The sequence below is a fragment of the Octopus bimaculoides genome, chromosome 3 (assembly GCF_001194135.2).
Source record: "Octopus bimaculoides isolate UCB-OBI-ISO-001 chromosome 3, ASM119413v2, whole genome shotgun sequence".
Taxonomy (NCBI): domain Eukaryota; kingdom Metazoa; phylum Mollusca; class Cephalopoda; order Octopoda; family Octopodidae; genus Octopus; species Octopus bimaculoides.
Window position 1 is genome coordinate 9,648,241 of NC_068983.1, and position 6,315 is coordinate 9,654,555.

General features: G+C 36.4%; 1 protein-coding gene and 1 long non-coding RNA gene across 6 annotated transcripts in view; one reads left to right on the forward strand and one right to left on the reverse strand.

Annotated features, from left to right (window-relative positions):
* The window catches only part of LOC106875513 (uncharacterized), a 34,789-nt gene extending 32,861 nt beyond the window's left edge, over positions 1-1,928 (reverse strand). The window contains exon 1 of the long non-coding RNA XR_001410126.2: positions 1,504-1,928. This is a non-coding gene — a long non-coding RNA (uncharacterized LOC106875513). The remainder of the gene's footprint in view (positions 1-1,503) is intronic.
* LOC106875510 (uncharacterized) overlaps positions 1-6,315 on the forward strand; it is a 337,304-nt gene that overhangs the window by 248,470 nt on the left and 82,519 nt on the right. The gene's annotated exons all lie outside the window — the stretch shown is intronic.

Below are 6,315 nucleotides of genomic sequence, written 5' to 3' on the forward strand. Positions count from 1 at the left end.
CTTTATTCCTGATGAAGAGGCCATTGCTAGTTTGGTGTTTTAATGTGTTAATGGATTGCGGCAGTGGCTCCTGAAACGGCCGTACAACTTGAATTCCTCCTTTTAATTTGCAATGAGTATTATTGTGGATACCTATACCCTTTTTTTTTATTCTTAGTCGTTTTGCTATATATATATATTCTTATACCTTCGGGCGGGCTTCATATGTTGAACGCCCTGGTATTATAATATGTATTTATTTATGTTCAACGGTGTGAATATATGGGGATGATATAAAGTCGCTTGCCCAATTCTGATGTTTATTTTTTAACCACTGATTTTACATATATATACATATATCACACCATGTGAATGAATGAAACGTTGACGGGCCCTCGAGCACAATCCATTTGCTGCATCATTAACCTCTATTTGAGATGAATAAGACCTGTGAACTGCGAGTTGTTTTTCGACTATATAAATACCACCCTTACCAAGCGTCAAACTAATAATGCACTCCATGTGAACGTCCTCTTATTTATTTATTTATATATTTTTTGTTATTGTTGTTTTTAATGTCCGATTATTCGATTTGATTATATATATCTATATGTGTGTAAGAGCAAGATCCTTTTTTTGTTATATACATATATATATATATATATATATAAAGCAAAAAGTATCAGGGGTCTTTTCGAAGCCAAATGTTTATAAGGCTGCCTCCCTGGATTCTGTGGTGTACATATTTTCCTGCAGTTGAAAAGACACCGGTCGATATATTCGACAAAAATTCTTCAAAGCGCTGCTCCAGCATGACTATAACTATTAAAAAAATATTTTAAAAGGAATAAATACGGGGCTACAGGTTATGTACTGCAAATGCATAATACAGTCCATTTCTTGGGAAAATACGACCATACAAATTTTGGTTTCTGGGCTAACAACCAACGACTTGGCCAGTTACATTTCTCATCTCATTTCATTTCATTTCTTTTTACTAAACGTATTAATGTTCCTCTCTCTCTTTCTCTCTCTCTCTCTTTCTCTCTCTCTCTCTCTCTATCTCTCTCTCTCTCTATCTCTCTCTCTCTCTCTCTCTCTCTCTCTCTCTCTCTCTCTCTCTCTCTCTCTCTCTCTCTCTCTCTCTCTCTCTCTCTCTCTCTCTCTTCCTTTTTGTCTTTTTTGTGTGTTTATTTGTAATGAATCATTCACACATCATATGCTTTATTTCACAAACAGTCATGAACAATCTGCTTTGACAGGCAACAATTGAACACGCCAACATTTCATTTCTTGTGAGACATCGGTGAAGTCAGCTTTTTTACAGCATCTACTTCGCAAGGGAAATTTGCTCTGTGATGCGATCAATCATGTAACACTATGTAAAGTTTCAATTCTAACACTATACAGTGGTAATGAAATAAACTAAAAGTTCAAAACAAACATCTCTTGAAATGATTTGATGAAATAAATAGACAGAATCGACAATTAATTATTAAAAAGGTGGTAAATACTTTACTAAACTCGTTATGTTTTCTTGACGTTCCATTTCCTTTTAGTGTTCAACTGATTTTTGTCCTAGTTCTGAATAATTGCATAAACCACAACAGCTTTGTCTAAGCTCCTTGTTTGTTTATCTTCTTGGTTTTTCTTCCACATATGTATGCTTTTCACCTGGATGTTGTTTAGTATAGTTTAATCCCAAATTACTGACAGCAAAGTGGTTTTCACGTAGGGCTTTTCGTAATAAGCAATAAATCTTTAAATTAGATTTTACAATTTATAATCGATTACGGAAAACAATTTACTTGACATGCGAAATAACTGTTGAAATGATGTAATTTTCTTTGCAGAAAATCTCATATCCTACAGTAAAATAAATAAATTAACATTTGAACAGGTGAAAGATCATGAGTCTTCAGTGAATAAGGTTATTATATCTCAGGTAAATGGTTGTCAGTTCGTATCTGAAATACACTAGAGAAAATACCGAGTCGTTTTCATTTAGTTTGAACAAGCGCGCGAAAGGCAAGATAAACTAAATTTTTTAAATAGTAATAAACTTTGGTAAACACAAAAGTGTGTCACGAGTCCTCATTAAGTCAACTCTATGATCCAATTTCGATTAAGATTAAGAACCGTTTTAGTTCTTTTACTTGAATGAGGTCTATAGGGCATCTTTCAACATTATAAGTATAACATCAAATTAAAAATGATCATTATTAGGAATCTGTAGGAAGACTACGGAGGCCAAATCTGTTTAATGGATCTAATTTTGGAAAACTGTTTCGCAGCGAAACTTTGTGTTTGTCATCTGCCCTTTCAGAATGCCCTTTCTATTGAGACAGAAGTAATGGAATTTGTTCCAGCTTCTATGAAATCTACCTCCGTAAAAGATGTGAAGCCCATGGCGGCATTTTCCTGTTAAGGAAGAGAATTTAACCATCTAAGCTCTCAAACTGACTTCATCTGGGTAATCGAAACACAGGGCACTGCCAAAGTGGCTGAATTATAATTCTGACATGACAGAATTTCTAATCTATATCTTCATGAAGGATGTATAGTTACGTGGGAGAAAACTTAGTTAATGTGATGAACCAATAAGCTAAATTGTTAATTAGAATTACATCTATATTTCATGTTTATCGTCACTTGATAAATATAAGACATATTATTAATACAAACAATCTTGTCGACAAGCTGACATAATTTTCAGCGCGTCGGACAAAATGCTTAACAATATTTCTTCTGGCTGTTTACGCTTGAGTTCAGATTCTGACGAGGTCGACTTTGGCTTTCATACATTCGGGATCGATAAAATAAAGTATTGGCGTTGATGTAATCGACTCTCTTCTCTCCTAAAAATGACTGACCTTGCGCCAAATTTGAAACCGTTGTTGATACAAGCGGAATATAATTGTGAAGGTTATACACTCGTTTGTGGAGGCACATGGCCTAGTGGTTAGAGCACTAAGCCATGGGATCGCAGTCGCGGGTTTGAATCTCAGACCGGGCGGTGTGTGTGTTTATGAGCGAAACACCTAAGTTCCGCGCGGCTCCGGAAGAAGGTAATAGCGAACTTCTACTGACTCTTTCGCCACAACTTTCTCTCGCTCTTTCCTTCTACATCTAGCAGCTCACCTGCGACAGATCAGCGTCCCGTCCAGGTGCGGGAACCTATACGCCAATGAAACCGGGTAACCGGCCCTTATGAGCCAGACATAACACAAGAAGGAACAAACAACATACACTTGTTTAATTTCATTTCGCGAGATATTATTTATAAAGAGACAACCGAAAGTTTAAGGTATTTAGTCCCTATGTCCACGGGTTATGAGTTGAGATCCACTTGTGGTGTTTCTGAAGAGAATATTTTCTTCTAGATTTACGTATTTCCTTTCAAACGACAGGAATCGGTAGCAGCAGATCAATATAATTCAGTCCTAGACTAGAATAAAAGAGTTCTTTCCCCCTTTCTGTTGAACACGAGCTATGTTTCTCATTACAGAATTCATCTGTTTGATATGTGCAAAAGCTTATGCGTGATGTTAAATTCATCACATGTTGGGACCCTATCCTTGGGTGGTCAAGACAACCAGATAGTCCCTATGTGTTCTCTCAAATTTTGAGAAAAGGGTTCGGAAAAGTTGTACTATTACTCTTTTTACTCTTTTTACTCTTTACTCGTTTACTCTTTTACTTGTTTCAGTCATTTGACTGCGGCCATGCTGGAGCACTGCCTTTATAGTTTAGCAAATCAACCCCAGAGCTTATTCTTTGTAAGCCTAGTACTTATTCTATCGGTCTCTTTTGCCGAACCGCTAAGTTACGGGGACGTAAACACACCAGCATCGGTTGTCAAGCGATGTTGGGGGGACAAACACAGACAAACAAACACACACACATACATATACATATGTACGACGGGCTTCTTTCAGTTTCCGTTTACCAAATCCACTCACAAGGCTTTGGTCGGCCCGAGGCTAAAGTAGAAAACATTTGCCCAAGGTGTCACTCAGTGGGACTGAACCCGGAACCATGTGGTTGGTAAGCAAGCTACTTACCACACACCCACTTCTGCGTCTTTTTCCTACCCATTTTCCTTTCTTTTTTCCTTTTCTTTTTAATGTCTTTTGTTGGAGATAAAATAAAGCAATGCATTAGAGGACCGAATTTATTTGTTCTGTCTTTTTGGGTCAAAGCCTAGTCCCTCTTACATGGCAAAGCTGACGAAATCATAAATAGAATGCATACAACTGCACAAATCATAACCGTGAGTTGCCGAGGTTATTTCAAACAGATTCAGCATACACAAAGGGGGCTTCCAGATTGACTCGTCCACCTAATGATGGATTCCTGATGTGTGATGGTTTTACATACCATCAAACTCAAGTAGTTTGTAATGAGAAATATAGCCAAAGCCAAAGAGCAAGGGGTAAGACCTAACACTTCTAATTTAGCAGGGGTTCGAGAGGATGAACGGAAAATTTAACCTCGGTGAAATCAGAGAGCAGCAAGTCGGAAGAAAAACGGCAAGATAGTCTTATCCAGTGTTTTAGTGAGACAACTGGCTGCCATATCGGATCATTTAATCTCTCAAAATAGTGTGCTTCTGCTGGAACTACGTATTTACTTTCGTCCCACCCATCTTCTGCGTTTGAATGCTAAATCATTCTAACTTTGTGCCTTTACCGGGTTGATTATATTGTACCACTCAAGTTCTGTGGTGCATTAAATATTTATTCTCTTCTCCAAAATCGTGTGATCTTTTGCCAGAATGCGAAGCCATCGTATAATATGTTTAGTATAATAATACACCGACAGATATGTCTCCAGTCTTCATTATTATAATATCCTATAATGTGAGCGAATGGCTATAAAATTATATGAATACAAGAACACTAGATAAATGTGATTTGCAGTCATTTGTTTCAATAAATTATCGATTACTTTGCGTAACGCTGGATTTAAATTGCTTATTGATACACAATCTACAATTTCATAATAAGGCATGTATTACTATAAAATATAGTTCTATATCACTATTGATTATGTGTATATTTATATAAAAATAAAACAAGCTACGATATCATTGGTGTAGCATATTTTTATCTTATCACCAATTACTTTTTAAACAAAATACGATGATTATCTCATGTATGAGAGGAAATGGTTTTTTTTTTCTTATTTATTTATAAATATATTTACATATTTATTTTGTGATTTATATTTTGCTTCGTTTCCCTTTTCTACTCTCATCTTTAATAGCATATCTGTTTGTTTATCATTGGTATTGGGGTGAGGATGGGAGAAGTGAGATGTAAGTAAATATTTTTATGTACAATTCATGTAACGTTAGAGTATTATCGAATCACAAAACCGAATTCTTGAATTATTTCGAGAGAAACATAATCGATTGGCAATAACTCAGTATATTACTGATACAGACTTTATCAATCGCTTAGTGATAAAAGCAAAGATGTCGTCTCCGGCGAGATTCGAAAGAACTCAATATCTGGTGACACGTTACTCTCTTTTACTCTTTTACTTGTTTCAGTCATTTGACTGCGGCCATGTTGGAGCACCGCCTTTAGTCGAGCAAATCGATTCCAGGACTTATTCTTTATAAGCCTAGTACTTATTCTATCGGTCTTTTTTGCCGAACCGCTAAATTATGGGGACGTAAACACACCAGCATTGGTTGTCAAGCGATTTGGGGAGGAACAAACACAGACACAAAAACACACACACATATATATATACATATACATATACATGATGGGCTTCTTTCAGTTTCCGTTTACCAAATCCACTCACAAGACTTTAGTCGGCCCGAGGCTATAGTAGGCGACACTTGCCCAAGGTGCCACTGAACCCGGAACTATGTGGTTGGTAAGCAAGTTACTTACCACACGGCCACTTCTGCGCCGTAATTAAATATTTATTTATAATAACTGGCACAATAAACGGAGATGTCTGTATAAGAGGATTTATATATTTCTGTCCACCCCAATATACTGCTGACAGTTGTTTTCTGAACATTGGAGTGATGCAAATGTTAAGGGTGGCTACAGTAAAATTTGAACTTAAACCATACGGTTTGCAGTTAAGGTTACTGTAAAGATAAGACCTTTAATCCGGTATTTTACCCATTTTAATATCCCTGCCATTCTTGCAACATTATGTATATAATGCGGCAATCTGGCACAACTGTTTGCGCGTCGAACAAAATGCTTAGATTTCAATTCAAATTCTGCCAAAATCAGTTTTGCCTTTCATCTTTTCGGGGTCGATAAAATAATGTACTGGCCGTTGATTTTTTTTTTTTTTTTTTTT